This window comes from Schistocerca cancellata, chromosome 2 (genome assembly GCF_023864275.1).
Source record: "Schistocerca cancellata isolate TAMUIC-IGC-003103 chromosome 2, iqSchCanc2.1, whole genome shotgun sequence".
NCBI classification, from domain to species: Eukaryota; Metazoa; Arthropoda; class Insecta; order Orthoptera; family Acrididae; genus Schistocerca; species Schistocerca cancellata.
Genome location: NC_064627.1, coordinates 537,232,611 through 537,250,529, shown reverse-complemented (window position 1 = coordinate 537,250,529; position 17,919 = coordinate 537,232,611). Strand labels below are relative to the sequence as shown.

General features: G+C 41.8%; 1 protein-coding gene across 2 annotated transcripts in view; it reads left to right on the top strand.

The window, feature by feature from the left end:
• LOC126162087 (uncharacterized) overlaps positions 1-17,919 on the top strand; it is a 175,083-nt gene that overhangs the window by 18,988 nt on the left and 138,176 nt on the right. The window contains exon 1 of one of the 2 annotated variants that reach the window (XM_049918361.1): positions 8,008-8,275. The exons of the other annotated variant lie outside the window; for it this stretch is intronic. The gene's annotated coding sequence lies outside the window, so the exon portion shown is untranslated. Of the gene's footprint in view, positions 1-8,007; positions 8,276-17,919 lie in introns of those variants that run through there. 2 annotated transcript variants of the gene reach the window in all.

Below are 17,919 nucleotides of genomic sequence, written 5' to 3'. Positions count from 1 at the left end.
GTGATAAGGGATACCACTCAATCCATGATAAGAAGATTGCAACACTGCAATGATACCAATGGTCATCACTACGAGCGCCTTCTGTAAATGGACGTTCACGGCATTTTTGTGACCTTCGTTGATCTTCAAAGACCTTACTGTTACACATCATTGGATTCGTCTCGATAGCTAGTATCAGAAAATAAATAGCAAACTATAACATTCCATTAAAAAAACAAAACAAAACAAAAGAGAAACAAAAACAAAGTTGACCTTCATATCTCTGAAGCAACCCCACCTATCAACAAAAAAATCAACCTTGTCCCATGCAACTTTTGTCGCACAAACTTTTCAGCGCGTATCATACTTTCGGAGTTATTCTAGGTGGCAATAGTGACTCGCCCTGTATAGAGAGCCTATAAAATGGTTCAAATGGCTCTGAGCACTATGGGACTTAACATCTGAGGTCATCAGTCCCCTAGAACTTAGAACTACTTAAACCTAACTAACCTAAGGACATCACACACATCCATGCCCGAGGCAGGATTCGAACCTGCGACCGTAGCAGTCGCGCGGTTCCAGACTGAGCGCCTAGAACCGCTAGACCACCGCGGCCAGAGAGCCTATATAAAGCCTCTCTATTTGTATGGCGGTTTCAGGTCCAAGCTGTTACTTGTCAAGCCATAATGCCAGGGCTCAGTATGGTTATCAAGAGGAAAGATGGTGCGACGTTAGTGAAGCTGTTTTATGTGAACGGCACCAAATACAGTGCAGCACTGAAAACGTATCGACGACTAGATCGTCCATGGAGAGGCCTGGAGTCATTAAACGGATTAAAGGAGATGATAATGAAATTCTAAAACACGGGTGAGCTTGATGTGGCACCTGAAAGAGGAATGCGTCCTGTCCCAGTGGAAGTTACTGACGAGGTTGCTGTTGCTGTAACTGACCATGCAGGACGTGCCCCGCACAATGCTAGTGCTCGCGCAGAGTAACGAGACTTGTCCATCCCATGGTCAACACTACTAAAAGTTTTTTGGTCTATTTTACACTGGTACCTGAACAAGATCCAGACGGTGCAGCAACTGAACTTCAAGACCCGCAGCAACGTTGTGAATTTGCTCTGCGGCTTCTGGTAATGATCGAAATTGATGACATGTGGCCGGACAATATTCTATGGAGTGACGAGGCACATTTTACACTAAAGGATGCAGTGAATACACAGAACTGCACAATTTTGGGTACTGTTAGACCGCATGTTGTGCACGAAGAGCTATTACACTCACCGTATACGACTGCGTGGTGTGCATTCACAAGCACCTTTACATTCGGACCGTTTCTCTTGGAAGAGAATACACTAAGAAGGTCTGTCGGATGTACCGTGACGTCTGCACATTACCGAGATCTCCTTGTACAGCACGTGATTCCTGCTTTACACTGTGCAACTGTGTGGAAACCACTGTTTTCATGCACTGTGGGTAAAACGTCATATCGCTCTCCCAACAAAAAGATCTGCTTAATGCAACCTGCCACGAACGTGTTATCTCAAAGGTTTCCCAGATGAATGACTTGCAAGATTACGTGATCTTCATCCATGTGACTTTTGGCTCTGGGGATATCTGAAAGAATGCGTTTATTAGGGAAACGTTCGGTCTTTAACTGACCTGAAAGCAGGAACACGTTGCTCAGATTCCACCGGAGCTGCAGTAAGCAACTGTTGATGACGTCGCTTTACGAGTGAAGCACGTCTCCGGTGCTCATAATGGACGAATTGTGTAAGCCGCGGTTTATAATAATATCAACATAATGCTTTTCTCAGTTGTTTGATATATTCCGCCCACGTCCCGTTCCTAATTCCATTACACATGGAAACATTTCTATACGTCTCTCTTGCATTCACAGCGCGAGATTTGCATCTGGTGGCCAAAACTGGGACTAATTTTATTTTTACAGCCTAAATCGGTTCCACAGTAATGCGTTAAACTATCCACCAAGTTTCGCTGCTGTACGATAACTACAGCCCACACTGAACATCTTTGAGTGGCTGCACTTTGATTATGAGCAGATGGTAGCCAGAAGGTGGACTAATGACGCATCTACTATGCAGAGCATGAGCCCCACGTTTTCCGTTATACATCTTACAAGTATTTTTACAGCTATTAAAAATTCACAATCACAAATTTTCAGTACTATCTGTATGGTTTTAGGAAACTTTATAGAGGATAGGAGAAATTACTTTATACTTTGTAGCTCGGACCAAAAATCTGATATATTAAAACATTATTTTCATGTAAATAATTACTTTATTTTCCTGTGTGTGTGAAATGTTTTAATCGATTTGAAACACCTTGATGAGATTAGAACAGAAATGTGTGGTATATTTCGGGTTTATATCAGTTTATCTTCATCTGAATCAACCAGTATATTGCCTCCTACGTATATCTCACGATAGGCCGTGAAAGTAAAAATTATAGAGATATTCGAACACACACGAAGGCTTACCAGCAACCGTTCTTTCTGTAAATCATTCGCGACTGGAACGGGAAAAGGAGAAATGGCAGTGGCACACAGTGTACCCTCCGCCACATGTCAGACAAGGAAGCGAGTTAATAATTCATTGTCACCCAGTTTTGACTGTGTTCAACGTTTCAAGTCTGTAGCTCTTCGAGAAACGACAGTGGTAAATAAAGTAACCTGCACCACAAACCACACAAGAAATCGAGTTAATATTGCAGTGTCATCCAGTTAAGAGCTATGTTGAAAGTTTCAGATCTCTCGTTCACCGGGAAAGCAGTTTAAACTCAATTGTAAAATTTGTGCCGAGCAGACAGGGAGGCAAACAAGAAGTGACATAATAAAAACATTTTAAAATGGATGATGTGGGAACTAGAGATCAAAACATGCATCGCAGTGCAGACGTAATAATCACGACACTGAAAAGCGTGGCGTTTGTAAGTGGAGGACAGGAAATACGCTCATGAAAAAATTGAATTAGAGGCACATAACAATGAGTAGTGTTCAAATGAACAGGTACGAAACGCCGTTAACAAATAAACCGGTTGAAATTTGCGTGTTTCGCTTTGCGATAGCATAGCGACACATCTGCGCAATGGAAGAATGCGTCGTCACTCTCCCCTAAAAATTCAAAGCTGTGCCCCCAGCAGGCAAGGAGATGCTCGTCACCTTTTTGGACGTCCGAAGACCGATTCTCATACATTTCCTTGAGCACGGAAAAACCGTTGAAAGTGACGTGTACCGTGAGACATTCTGTAGCCTGTGCAAGACCGTCAAGAGCAAACGGCTTGGGCTGCTCACGGAGGGAGAGATTCTGCTCCACGATAACGGGCGTCCACACGTCTCCAAGTTCACACGAAGTGTAGTGGCCATGTTCAAGTGGGAGCAGTTTGAGCATCCGCCATACAGCCCAACATGTCGACGTGCGACTTCCGTGTGTTTGGTAGGAAAAAAAAAATCAAATGGAAGCGCTTCAATTCGGACGACGAACTGAAGGACACAGTGGAAGACTGGCTCCTGTCACAGCCACAGGGATTCTGGGAACAGGGAATCCTTCGGCTCGTGAAACAGTGGGATAGTTGTGCTCAGGTCTCTGAAAGAGGAAGCTGCCTGGTAGAATTTTGCGCAGAGTATAACTTAATCATAGCTAACGCTTGGTTTAAGGATCAAGAATGAAGGCTGCATACATGCAAGAACCCTGGAGATACTAAAAGGTATCAGATAGATTATATAATGGTAAGACAGAGATTTAGGAACCAGGTTTTAAATTGTAAGACATTTCCAGGGGCAGATGTAGACTCTGACCACAATCTATTGGTTATGAACTGTAGATTAAAACTGAAGAAACTGCAAAAAGGTGGGAATTTAAGGAGATTGGACCTGGACAAACTGAAAGAACCAGAGGTTGCACAGAGTTTCAGGGAGAGCATAAGGGAATAATTGACAGGAATGGGGGAAAGAAATACAGTAGAAGAAGAATGGGTAGCTTTGAGACATGAAATAGTGAAGGCAGCAGAGGATCAAATAGGTAAAAAAACGAGGGCTAGTAGGAACCCTTGGGTAACAGAAGAAATATTGCATTTAATTGATGAAAGGAGAAAATATAAAAATTAGTAAATAAAGCAGGCAAAATGGAATACAAAGGTCTCAAAAATGATGTCGACAGGAAGTGCAAAATGGCTAAGCAGGGATGGATAGAGGACAAATGTAAGGATGTAGAGGCTTATCTCACTAGGGGTAAGATAGATACTGCCTATAAGAAAATTAAAGAGACCTTTGGAGAAAGGAGAACCACTTGCATGAATATCAAGAGCTTTGATGGAAACCCAGTTCTAAGCAAAGAAGGAAAGCAGAAAGGTGGAAGGATTATATAGAGGGTTTTTACAAGGGCGATGTACTTGAGGACAATATTATGGAAATGGAAGAGGATGTACATGAAGATGAAATGGGAGATATGATATTGCGTGAAGAGTCTGACAGAGCACTGAAAGACCTGAGTCAAAACAAGGCCCCCGGAGTAGACAACATTCCATTAGAACTATTGACAGCCTTGGGAGAGCCAGTCCTGACAAAACTCTACCATCTGGTGAGCAAGATGTATGAGACAGGCGAAATACCCTCAGACTTCAAGAAGAATATAATAATCCCAATCCCAAAGAAAGCAGGTGTTGAAAGATGTGAAAATTACCGAACTATCAGTTTAATAGGTCACAGCTGCAAAGTACTAACACGAATTCTTTACAGACGAATGGAAAAACTGGTAGAAGCCGACCTCGGGGAAGATCAGTTTGGATTCCGTAGAAATGTTGGAACACGTGAGGCAATACTGACCCTACGACTTACCTTAGAAGAAAGATTAAGGAAAGGCAAACCTACGTTTCTAGCATTTGTAGACTTAGAGAAAGCTTTTGACAATGTTGATTGGAATACTCTTTCAAATTCTGAAGGTGGAAGGGGTAAAATACAGAGAGCGAAAGGCCATTTACAATTTGTACAGAAACCAGATGGCAGTTATAAGAGTCGAGGGGTATGAAAGGGAAGCAGTGGTTGGGAAGGGAGTGAGACAGGGTTGTAGCCACTCCCCGATGTTATTCAATCTGTATATTGAGCAAGCAATAAAGGAAACAAAAGAAAAGTTCGGAGTAGGTATTAAAATCCATGGAGAAGAAATAAAAACTTTGAGGTTCGCCGATGACATTGTAATTCCGTCAGAGACAGCAAAGGACTTGGAAGAGCAGTTGAACGCAATGGACAGTGTCTTGAAAGGAGGATATAAGATGAACATCAACAAAAGCGAAACGAGGATAATGGAATGTAGTCGAATTAAGTCGGGTGATGCTGAGGGAATTAGATTAGGAAATGAGACACTTAAAGTAGTAAAGGAGTTTTGCTATTTGGGGAGCAAAATAACTGATGTTGGTCGTATTAGAGAGGATATAAAATGTAGACTAGCAATGGCAAGGAAAGCGGTTCTGAAGAAGAAAAATTTGCTAATATCGAGTATAGATTCAAATGTCAGGAAGTCGTTTCTGAAAGTATTTGTATGGAGTGTAGCCCTATATGGAAGTGAAACGTGGACGATAAATAGCTTAGACAAGAAGAGAATAGAAGCTTTCGATAGGTGGTGCTACAGAAGAATGCTGAAGATTAGATGGGTAGGTCACATGACTAATGAGGAGGTATTGAATAGAATTGGGGAGAAGAGAAGTTTGTGGCACAACTTGACTAGAAGAAAGGATCGGTTGGTAGAACACGTTCTGAGACATCGAGGGATCACCAATTTAGTACTGGAGGGCCACGTGGAGGGTAAAAATCGTAGAGGGAGACCGAGAGATGAATACACTAAGCAGATTCAGAAGGATGTAGGCTGCAGTGGGTACTGGGAGATGAAGAAGCTTGCACATGATAGAGTAGGATGGAGAGCTGCATCAAACCAGTCTCAGGACTGAAGACCACAACAATAACAACTCTGATGATTACAACTGAATAAAGACTACAATTATACCCAGAGTGTTATTTCGTACTTTTTGTTTTGAATACCACTGATGTTAGCACGTAGCAATCCGTTTCGCCGTGATCACGACGGCGACGCAGAGTTGTATGAACTGGACGATACGTCGAAAACGTTATGTCGTCGTCCTGATGCATGGCTACTCAAATGCCGTGGCTATTTGTTCCAAGACACGCAGTCTTGCTCCAACGCGTTCCAGGCGTGCTCAACAGGATTGAGATCAGGTGCCCTGGAGGACCACACAAGCACCCTCATGTCTGTGGCGGGTTACTCAAACGAGTCAGATGGGGAGAGATGGCGTGCCGCGTTGTCGTCTAAAGATCGATAGTGGGATGTTGTAGAGAACCACTCGTATACATATGACAGGACAATAGGTTTTCTTATCGTTCTTGAGCAAAAGACGTTATTAGATGTATCATCGCCTTATTTCAGCCCATGTAAGTATCTCACACATGATTGCTTCCATCTCTTGTATGAATGGCACCCTCATGGCAATTCGATGCCTCGCCTCTTTTGATTCCCGACTTAGTGCCATCGGCGTGTACCAACATGTACCAGACCAGGCGACATCTTTCCATGCTTCACAGTGCTTATGGTGGCGCATCTCCTTTTGGATCATCAGTCCTCTGACTGGTTTGGTGCCACCCATTCATAAACCACATATCTGTGTATGTGTCCATTATACAATAGTTTCCATTGCCTTGTGCATCCTCATGTCGTTGATTATCGCTGATTCTTCAGCCTTTGTGTGAAGTTTCCCACCCCAAAGGCAGGAATGTGCCTATCCGCTACTCTGCCCTCTTTGTTAAGGCCATACGCAGAATGATGGTGACTCTTTACACTGGAAGTCGTCTGCTGCCAACACTGATGATTTTTATTCACAGTATCAGTAGTGGCTGGGATCGAACCAGGGGCCCAGGACGTTTCGATTGGTAGTCAGCGACGCTACTCCTAGGTTTCGGTCCCCACACCCCTGCAAAGCCATACGGAGGTGATCCCACGTCCATGGCAGAACTGCAAAATCTGCTTCCCTGCCTCTCAGGTATAACTATCTTTTTTTGCTATTTCTCGTGGCGCAGTTTTAGTAACTTTTATGATTTTGTAGAAATGAAACATGACTGAGAAATAATACGGAAATTGCGGACAACCAGTTAAAGGCATTATTGTATCAAGAAATTACAAATCATATAAACTTTCCAAAACATTGAAACTACAACAAAATCGGCCTACGCTGTTAGATCATGTTGCATACATAGTTCCACATAGTCAGCGCGTACACAACTTTCCCACTAGAGCGCGCCCCGCTAAGCACAACAGCGCAAGCGCAGCGCTCGTCCGTCTCCGCACTACGAGATGGCGCTGTCTTAGAGACGGACCAAATTCTGCTTCCGCCGATCCGCGTATTAATATGTAACGCAGCCTATTGGATTGCTGCTAACGTAGAACCTTTTCTCCTTGCAGATCACACTCGCGCAGTGATACATGAACGCGCGAGGTATTATAACGAGTGTACAGACCTCTGATTAGTCAGTCTGCATTAGTCTGTACCAGTCTGCATTTGTCTGTGCCGGTCTATAGTCAAGTTTCAGTCTGCGCCTAATAAGATTATCATATTCCTGTACATAGCCATGAAGAGAAATGTATAGACACTTTGTCAAGTATCAGAGATATGTGATAATAAGATTAACGTACCAAGACCAAAGGAACTTCAGATTGTCAATTGTAAACATCATCCAGAATCAAGTTAAGTAATTTCTATGCTTTTTATTATTTTAATAAATATGTGTGAAAATTAATCAAATTCTGTTTAAAGTTGGTCACTGTCAATCTGCTACTTTAAGCGTGCAAGTGGCATTTGTATCCTCTGACCTAACGGCAGAAGATAAACACGCCACGATAAGACCACGAGACATATTGCTGACACTCGCCTACTTCGTTAGAGCGACAAGTCAAATAATCTGGTGGTGTGTGTACCGTAGGTCTTACAGTACACACACCACAGATCATTTCAAATTATTCGCGGAGGCAGTGCGGCGTAGAGGATTCGGCAGAGAGGCCATTCGCCGGCGTTTATCATCGGGCAGCGGTGACCCGGGTCAGCGCGGCCGCCGGCTCTGACCGCTCGTAACGCGGCGCACAGAGTGTTGGTGTGGCAGGGTCTGGTGCCTGGTGGTGAGGACGCGCTGCCCCGCGAGGTGACGTCCGCGCTGCGCCTCCGGCGCGACCCCGAAGCACAGCGCCTGCGGCCGCCGCCTCCCTCCGCAAGATCAGGTCTGTAGCTCCTCCCTTATTCCACCTCAAGTGCATGTTCACTTACGCCTTATCCCGATCATATATACATCAGTTTTTGATACGCATAAAACAAAACACACTACCGGAAAAAAATCGGGATACCAAAAAAAATTAATCTAGAGCAACGCAATTTCTGGAATACGTTCGTCTGGACAACATATTTAAATGATTAACGCTGCAACATCACAGGTTAATGTAAAAGCGAGATGATGATGAAGTCCCATACTCCGTAACAGGGCGTAGGGGACGATGCGGGAGACCCGCACCGCCATACTAGGCAAGGTCCTACTGGTTTGCCATTGCCTTACTCCGACCGTAATTTGGATGAAACATGATGATGAAGACGACACAACAACACCCAGTCATATCGAGGCAGGTGAAAAATCCCTGACCCCACTGGGAATCGAACCCGGGACGCAGTGCTCGGTAAGCGAGAACGTTACCGGGAGACCACGAGCTGCGGGCAAAAAGCGAGATAAGCCATTGCAAATGTGAAATGCTGGTGAATTAATAACCGGTGTAACCGACAGAATGTTCAATGCGAGCATACAAGCGTGCAATTATTGTGTTCTACAGGTGCTGCACGTCTGTTTGTGGGCTGGCATTCCAAGCTTGTTGCGCTTGGTCCGTCAATAGAGGGACGCCTAATGCTGTTAGTGGATGATGCAGGAGTGTCGACCCGTGCTCGATTAGAAACAGATCTGGTGATTGAGCACGGCAACGCAACATGTCTGTAGAGCATGTTGGGTTACAACACCGGTATGTGGGCGAGCGTTATTGTGTTGAAAAACTTCCTTGGCAAGCTGTTCATGAATGGTAGCACAACAGGTCCAATCACCAAACTGGCGTACAGGTTTGCAGTCAGGATGCATGCGATAACCACGAGAGTGCTCTTGCTCTCATACGAAATCGCAGCCCAGACAATAACGTCAGTTGTAGGTCCAGGGTGTCTAACACGTATACAGGCCTCCTCCTAACCAACACTCGGCCATCATTGGCACCGAGGCAGAACCAGCTTTCATCACAAAAAACAACAGCCCGCCAACCTGTTCTCCAATGGTCTCTCGCTTGACACCACTGAAATCGCAAATGGTGCTGGTTTGCGGTCACTGGAATGCTCGCTACAGGGCATCTGGCTCGGAGCTGTCCTTGAACTAACCGATTTGTAGCAGTTCGTTGTGTCACTGCAGTGTCAACTGCTGCTTAAAAAAATGGCTCTGAGCACTATGGGACTTAACATCTGAGGTCATCATTCCCCTAGAACTTACAACCACTTAAACCTAACTAACCTAAGGACATCACACACACCCATGCCCAAGGCACGATTCGAAGCTGCGACCGTCACGGTCGCGCGGTTCCAGACTGAAGCGCCTAGAACCGCTCGGCCACACCGGCCGGCACTGCTGCTCAAATTACTGCTGTAGATGCTGTATAATGCGTCGGAGTTATACGCCGAATACGATGGTCTTTCCTCTCACGTGGCCGTCCGGAGCTCGGTCATCTTGCAACCGTACATTCTAGTGATCACCACTGCCAGCAATCATGTATGGGGGCTACATTCCTGCCAAGTCTTTCTGTAGTATTGCAGAAGAAACATCCATCTCCTCGTAGCTCTACAACACGACTTCGTTCAGTCTTAGTGAGATGTTGATTACGGCGCCTTTATCGCTTTAAACGCATTCTTGACTAACATCAACTGCCCAACATCAGTATTAAAGATAACTAACGTGCGTTTAAAGTGAACCTTATTTGCATCCTCACAGTGATGATACTAGTTCTGATCTTAAGCGATTGGCACGAAATGTGAATGGACATCATCTTTCAGATGTAGAAATACGCTTACCAAATTTCGTTTACCTCTAACGTCACCTTTTGGTGTTGCTATTTTTTTCTATTTGCTATAGAAATTAAAACATCGTCTTTTAAGTGGAACTAGTTGTCTAAAGCGAGGCTTTTTTGCCTCCTGATGCGATTGAAATACATCAGTCGCTTCAGAGGGCTTTCTTAAGAAAGTGTCAAAATGAACCATTGTTCTCCTACCAAGCTTTGCAAAATTAAATGATGGAATCAATCCGCTACGAAATCTATTGCGAATAAGAGGTGGTTCAGACTTGCAGTACTTATTGGCAAAGCTGGAAATGATTTCAAGAAGAGAAACCAAATACGAAAACTTTAACCACACGAAAAAAACAGTAAAAGTAAATATGGGTAGAGGACTGACTATGAAAAAGGAGAGATAATTTCAAGCAATTTTCTGCACGGGCAAAACAGTCTATTACGTTACATCAGTAAACAACTTTTACTACAAAGAATGTAGGTTTTGACGAACAAAGCAGTTTTCCTGCGAACAAATATGTTTCAAATAGAGCGATCGATTGATCGCAATCGATTTCCTTTCTATAAAAGCACTGCTAGATTGATAGAATTATGTTACAAGTTCACCTGACACCTCAAAAAAGGGATTGTGTAAGAAGTATTTGGAGACGAACATGACGTGACCTAACAACACACCTTCAAAACATTTTATTGTTAAATGCGTATATGAACAATTCCATTATCCAGTTTTACAGGAATGATGGAAATTTTATGGATTCGAACCTGCGACCGTAGCAGTCACGCGCTTCCGGACTGAAGCGCCTAGAACCGCTCCGCCACCGCGGCCGGCACCTAAATACAAACCTGGGGGATTTTGGGTCAGCTGTTCTAGGAGTCCAAATTTTTCGCGTTGCACCACCTTGTTCGGCATTTTTGCGTGAGCAAAGCAAATCGCTAAGAAGCGGTACTCGTCATTTATGTGGCCTACAGGCGCTGCGTGATTATACGACCTTCACGGGCACAGGCAATTTGTCAGCAAGTGCTTAACAAGAACCAGTAAATATTTACTAGCACCGTTTCACAAAAGGTTACGTCAGGAAGCCGGATCAACAAGTGTTTTCTGTTCAACGCCGAGCGCTGCTGTTTGCTTGTTCCTCAAGCTTCACTTGACTGGATGTGCCGGTTACACCAAGCGTTAACAGTTTTTTTTATTCGTCTTTGCAGTCGTTCCTCATGGAGATAATGACAAACAAAGATACAGAAATCATCGTGTTCAGGAAACCTGACCAATTTTCCTCTAAATCTGTCATGGAAATGGAGCGGGAAACATTAGTATGACGTTGGAACGGAGAACATATGTTTTACGACTTGTCCTAGCTTTCTGTCCTCTCTCATTACCATAAACAAATGACTTGATATATTAGCACAGTCAATTATGTACTTGTTATTGATAACGGGATCTCAGTCTAAACGTTGAATACCTACTACGTTCTGGCCTTAGCTATATCATTAAAAGAGAACGCCTAGGTTGGACAGGGACACAAAGATATATTTCGTCTAACTCCGTCAACAGTGAATGGTGGCAGCCACTGATTCTAGTTACTCTGCAGAGGGGAAGGCTGTAATAGCCTGACAACTAGGAAAGAGTCTCTCAAAAATGGCGAGACAAGCCGGATGTTCACGTGTTGCACTGCTGAAAGCAAACAAGTAGACCTTGAAACGCTAGCAGGCGACAACATGCTGTGAGTCTACTCTTTTTCAAAGAATGTTGATATCGGATACTTGTTCGGACTGTAGAGTAGAGTAGGTGGCTATCTGTGTCACAACAGACACGGACATATAATGAAGGGGAAAGGACATGCCTTTCAAAACTGACGGTTTATTGCACGCTGTTGGAAATTGATTTATTTTTATTTATTTATTTATTTAACCTGATCTAATTAGGGCCATCAGGCAGTTTCTCATATCGGACCAAGATTTCATACATTCGGTACGTTTTTACGTTATAGTTATCTAAGTATTAACAATTTCAGTATGACAAATAGTATTAAAATGATGTGAGTGGCTGTAGATTCAATGTGAGTAAATAGTACTGACTATGAACTAATAAAGTGAATACTGGCAGTACTTTTACATCTGCTGCTGCTGCCCTGCTGCCACTAATAATAACTATAATAATAATAATAATAATAATAATAATAATAATTAAATAATAATTAAAATTTTTAACAGAACAACGACTAGCTGATCAGATCCGTGTAATAATCAAAAATAACAGGATACCCCAGTCAGAATTAGAAAACATCAAACAACAAGTACAACAAATACTGGAACAAAATAATGTGCAATCAGAAGAAGAAGAAAATACAGTTATGGACTCAAACATCCCAGAGCAAACAAACAAAGACCAACACGCATCAGTTAAACAATCAGAGGAAAACGAAATCTTAAGACAGCCACCAGAACAAGCACAAATAGAACACGAAAAGACACATGTGTTAGACATAGAAGAGAAATTTCAGCTGACATATATAGAATACAAAGACACAAATACAGACATTAGACCATTCCTGCATAGACCGCCAAATAACCCACAAGTCGAAACAACAATAGAAACTATCAACACAATCATACACAACAAAATAAATGAAAACACAACTATGGAAGAGTTACAACTACTGGTTTACATAGGAGCACTCACTACACTAAATATACACACTAGGCAGAGATCAGAACAAACCAACACACAGAAGAAACCCACAAAACCAGCATGGCAACACAGGCTACAGATCAGAATAGAAAAACTGAGAAAAGACATCGGACAGCTAACACAACTTATAAGAAATGAAATATCAGACAAAAAACGAAAAAGGTTAGGTAAAATCTCACAACAAGAAGCAACAGAGCAATTAGATGAAAAAAAGCAGAAATTGCAAGCATTGGCCAAACGACTTAGAAGATACAAAAAAAGTGAAAATAGAAGGAAACAAAACCAAACATTCAACACAAACCAAAAGAGTTTCTACCAAACAATGGATAACACACACATTAAAATAGACAATCCACCAAACATAACAGACATGGAACACTTCTGGAGCAGCTTATGGTCAAACCCGGTACAACATAACAGGCATGCACGGTGGATACAAGCAGAAACAGACACATACAAGATGATACCACAAATGCCTGAAGTGATAATTTTGCAACATGAAGTCACCCGAGCAATTAATTCTACACACAATTGGAAAGCCCCTGGAAATGATAAAATAGCAAATTACTGGCTAAAGAAGTTCACCTCAACACATTCACATCTAACTAAATTATTTAACAGTTACATTGCAGACCCATACACATTCCCTGATACACTTGCACATGGAATAACCTATCTGAAACCTAAAGATCAAGCAGACACAGCAAACCCAGCTAAATATCGCCCCATAACATGCCTACCAACAATATACAAAATATTAACTTCAGTCATCACACAGAAATTAATGACACATACAACACAGAACAAAATTATAAATGAAGAACAAAAAGGCTGCTGCAAAGGAGCACGAGGATGTAAAGAGCAACTGATAATAGATACAGAGGTGACATATCAAGCGAAAACTAAACAAAGGTCCCTACACTACGCATACATTGATTACCAAAAAGCCTTTGATAGTGTACCCCACTCATGGTTACTACAGATATTGGAAATATACAAAGTAGATCCTAAATTGATACAATTTCTAAACACAGTAATGAAAAACTGGAAAACCACACTTAATATCCAAACAAATTCAGATAACATCACATCACAGCCAATACAGATTAAGCGTGGAATATACCAAGGAGACTCATTAAGTCCTTTCTGGTTCTGTCTTGCTCTGAACCCACTATCCAACATGCTAAATAATACAAATTATGGATACAATATTACTGGAACATACCCACACAAAATCACACATTTGCTATACATGGATGATCTAAAACTACTGGCAGCAACAAATCAACAACTCAACCAATTACTAAAGATAACAGAAGTATTCAGCAATGATATAAATATGGCTTTTGGAACAGACAAATGTAAGAAAAATAGCATAGTCAAGGGCAAACACACTAAACAAGAAGATTACATATTGGAGAACCACAGCGACTGCATAGAAGCGATGGAAAAAACAGATGCCTATAAATACCTAGGATACAGACAAAAAATAGGAATAGATAATACAAATATTAAAGAAGAACTAAAAGAAAAATATAGACAAAGACTAACAAAAATACTGAAAACAGAATTGACAGCAAGAAACAAGACAAAAGCTATAAATACTTATGCTATACCAGTATTGACCTACTCATTTGGAGTAGTGAAATGGAGTGACACAGACCTAGAAGCACTCAATACACTTACACGATCACAATGCCACAAATATAGAATACATCACATACATTCAGCAACAGAAAGATTCACATTAAGCAGAAAGGAAGGTGGAAGGGGATTTATAGATATAAAAAACCTACATTATGGACAGGTAGACAATTTAAGAAAATTCTTTCTAGAACGAGCAGAAACTAGCAAAATACACAAAGCAATCACTCATATAAATACATCAGCTACACCATTGCAATTTCATAACCACTGCTACAACCCTTTAGATCACATAACATCAACAGATACAAAGAAAGTAAATTGGAAAAAGAAAACACTACACGGCAAGCACCCGTATCATCTAACACAGCCACACATAGATCAAGACGCATCCAACACATGGCTAAGAAACGGCAATATATACAGTGAGACGGAAGGATTCATGATTGCAATACAGAATCAAACAATAAACACCAGATATTACAGCAAGCATATTATTAAAGATCCCAATACCACAACAGATAAATGCAGACTTTGCAAACAACAAATAGAAACAGTAGATCACATCACAAGCGGATGTACAATACTAGCAAATACAGAATACCCCAGAAGACATGACAATGTAGCAAAAATAATACATCAACAACTTGCCATAAAACATAAACTAATAAAACAACACGTTCCCACATACAAGTACACACCACAAAATGTACTGGAGAATGATGAATACAAATTATACTGGAACAGAACGATTATAACAGATAAAACAACACCACATAACAAACCTGACATCATACTCACCAATAAAAAGAAGAAATTAACACAACTAATTGAAATATCCATACCCAACACAACAAATATACAGAAGAAAACAGGAGAAAAAATTGAAAAATACATCCAACTGGCTGAGGAAGTCAAGGACATGTGGCATCAGGATAAAGTCGACATTATCCCAATTATACTATCAACTACAGGAGTCATACCTCACAATATTCACCAGTACATCAATGCAATACAGCTACATCCAAACTTATATATACAATTACAGAAATCCGTAATTATTGATACATGTTCAATTACCCGAAAGTTCCTAAATGCAATATAACATATACCATACAGTTACAAGGAAGTCACGCTTGACCGAGGTCCGCGTCACGTTCCATTTTTAACCAGACTTAGGTCTGAGAAAAAAAAGTCGATAATAATAATAATAATAGTGGCAGATATAAAAAGAATTTATAGGTGTCCAAATAAGATGTTTTCTGATATAGCGAGTTCTGGGGAAAGGAAATGTTAGGAAACTGCACCAGCTAAGAGTACTGGGAAATGACGAAGATCAGGTTGGAAAGAAGGACATACAAGGGTAACGAGTGCATACAGGGGTAACGAGTGCGTACAGGGACGATGGTTATCATCATTGTTGTTTGTGTCATTAACTGTCTTCTGAAACTGTAGGGTTCTGTGGCAATGTCCTTTTTAGGTAGTGGTTTAACTAGTTCCTGTTTCCAGGCTTCAGGGAAAACACTTATGGTTAAGGAGTGGTTGAAGATATCTGTTATAATGGGCAGTACTGGGTCAATAACAAGCTTCATCATTTGAACTGTGATGCCATCGTGTTCAGTAGATGCTGGTCTGATACGCATGATGGTTTTTTTGACGGTATTGCTGGTAAAATGCTTTAGATAGAATTTTTCGTGGCTACAGTCGTTTACCCCCCATGAGGTAGTCAATGAGTCCCTGTTTCGTTTGCAATTCAATTGGTGTTCTGGGTAATGAGAAGTACCGGTTCAGTTCGACTGGGAGCATAGGATGAGCTGCAGTTTTGACTTTTCCTGTACCAAGCCCATTCAGGTTTTTCCATAGGGCAGCTGGTCCATTTCTGTTGTCGGTTAATGTATGAGCATGCCTGAGGTCGGCATTTCTCACAGCATGACAGACTCTTTTACATTTGTGCTTATAAGCAATATTATTTTCAGGAATGGGGCGCCGGCCGGTGTGGCCGTGCGGTTCTAGGCGCTTCAGTCTGGAACCGCGTGACCGCTACGGTCGCAGGTTCGAATCCTGCCTCGGGCATGGATGTGTGTGATGTCCTAAGGTTAGTTAGGTTTAATTAGTTCTAAGTTCTAGGCGACTGATGACCTCAGAAGTTAAGTCGCATAGTGCTCAGAGCCATTTGAACCATTTGAACCAGGAATGGGGCGCAGTTTCCATACCCGATTTGCAGCGTGTCTGAGATTCATGAGCTGTTTTAGTTCTTCAGTTACAAGGTGCAGGTTTCCTTCTTATTTTTCAGTCACCAGAGAAGCATATTTGTGATATAGTACAGCAAGTTTGTTAGCAAATCAATGAAGTTTTTCGTTTATGTCAGAGAGGGGAATAGAAGACGTCCACCAAACTACTCCTTGAGCCTCAGTTGCAAGTTCAGATAAAAAATTAATGCGTTTGAAGTCCCGTTATTTAGTCAGTTGTGGTTTCTTTCTGCGACATTCTAATGAGTACGTCATGAAAATTACGTCATGGGCAGACATACCAGGTGCAGATATTTGAGAGGTACGAAATACTGCGTTTGGGGATTCCGTTGCAAATACAGGGTGGCCAGAAAGACTCTGAAACGCTTTCAAGGGTGTTGTAGGGTAAATTGTACCGATAATTGTTAGTAAAAATTCGATACCTTCCGCCGTTTAATTAGCATTGAAGTTATTGCACGCAAATTCGAGCACTGTGCCAGAGATTGTGTCGCCAAAAGTGTTCCTCGTTTGATTTCCTCAGACCGAACAAACGTAGCTTTTGCGCGCCAAGCTTAAATTTTTTGCTTCCTAAAAAAGGCACATTTTAACTGGTAATGTGCATTTCAACATGTGGTGACTGACAGACCCATAGATGTCTGTGCATTACCACATTTTACTGCGTGCTGGTGTGCTGGTTACCTCATTGGGTAATTTCAATGCTAATTAAATCGTAAACAGCGCAACGTATGGAATTTTTCATTAACTATTACTTTTCAGCACAACCTACCCCGCAATATCCCTGCAAGCTTTTCAGACTGTTTCTGATCACCCCGTATATTGATGAGAGTGACTACTGTTCGTATGCTGGGTAAGAGGAACATGAAGTAGCGGCACCCATGCCCCGTTCCCGTCTACGAGATTTCCTCAAGAGAAAAGCTAAAGAGAAGACTGAAGGAAGCATGGGTCATTTTTTCATCCCGAAGACACCAGGAAACCTACCGGGAATAGTGACATTTAAAAGAACTTGTAAGCAGAAAATTACACTCAACAAGCAATAAGAAAAATTTTTATTGCTTCAAGATAACATTATTTATTTGTTCATAGCAAGGTGGTCGATTATTGAACGTAGAAGTTGTAGGTGTTTGATGAACTGTTTCAGCGTAGAATGAGTAAACACCGAATCTTTAATCAATCCAACTCATGTGCACAAAGTAGCTTCAAACTTC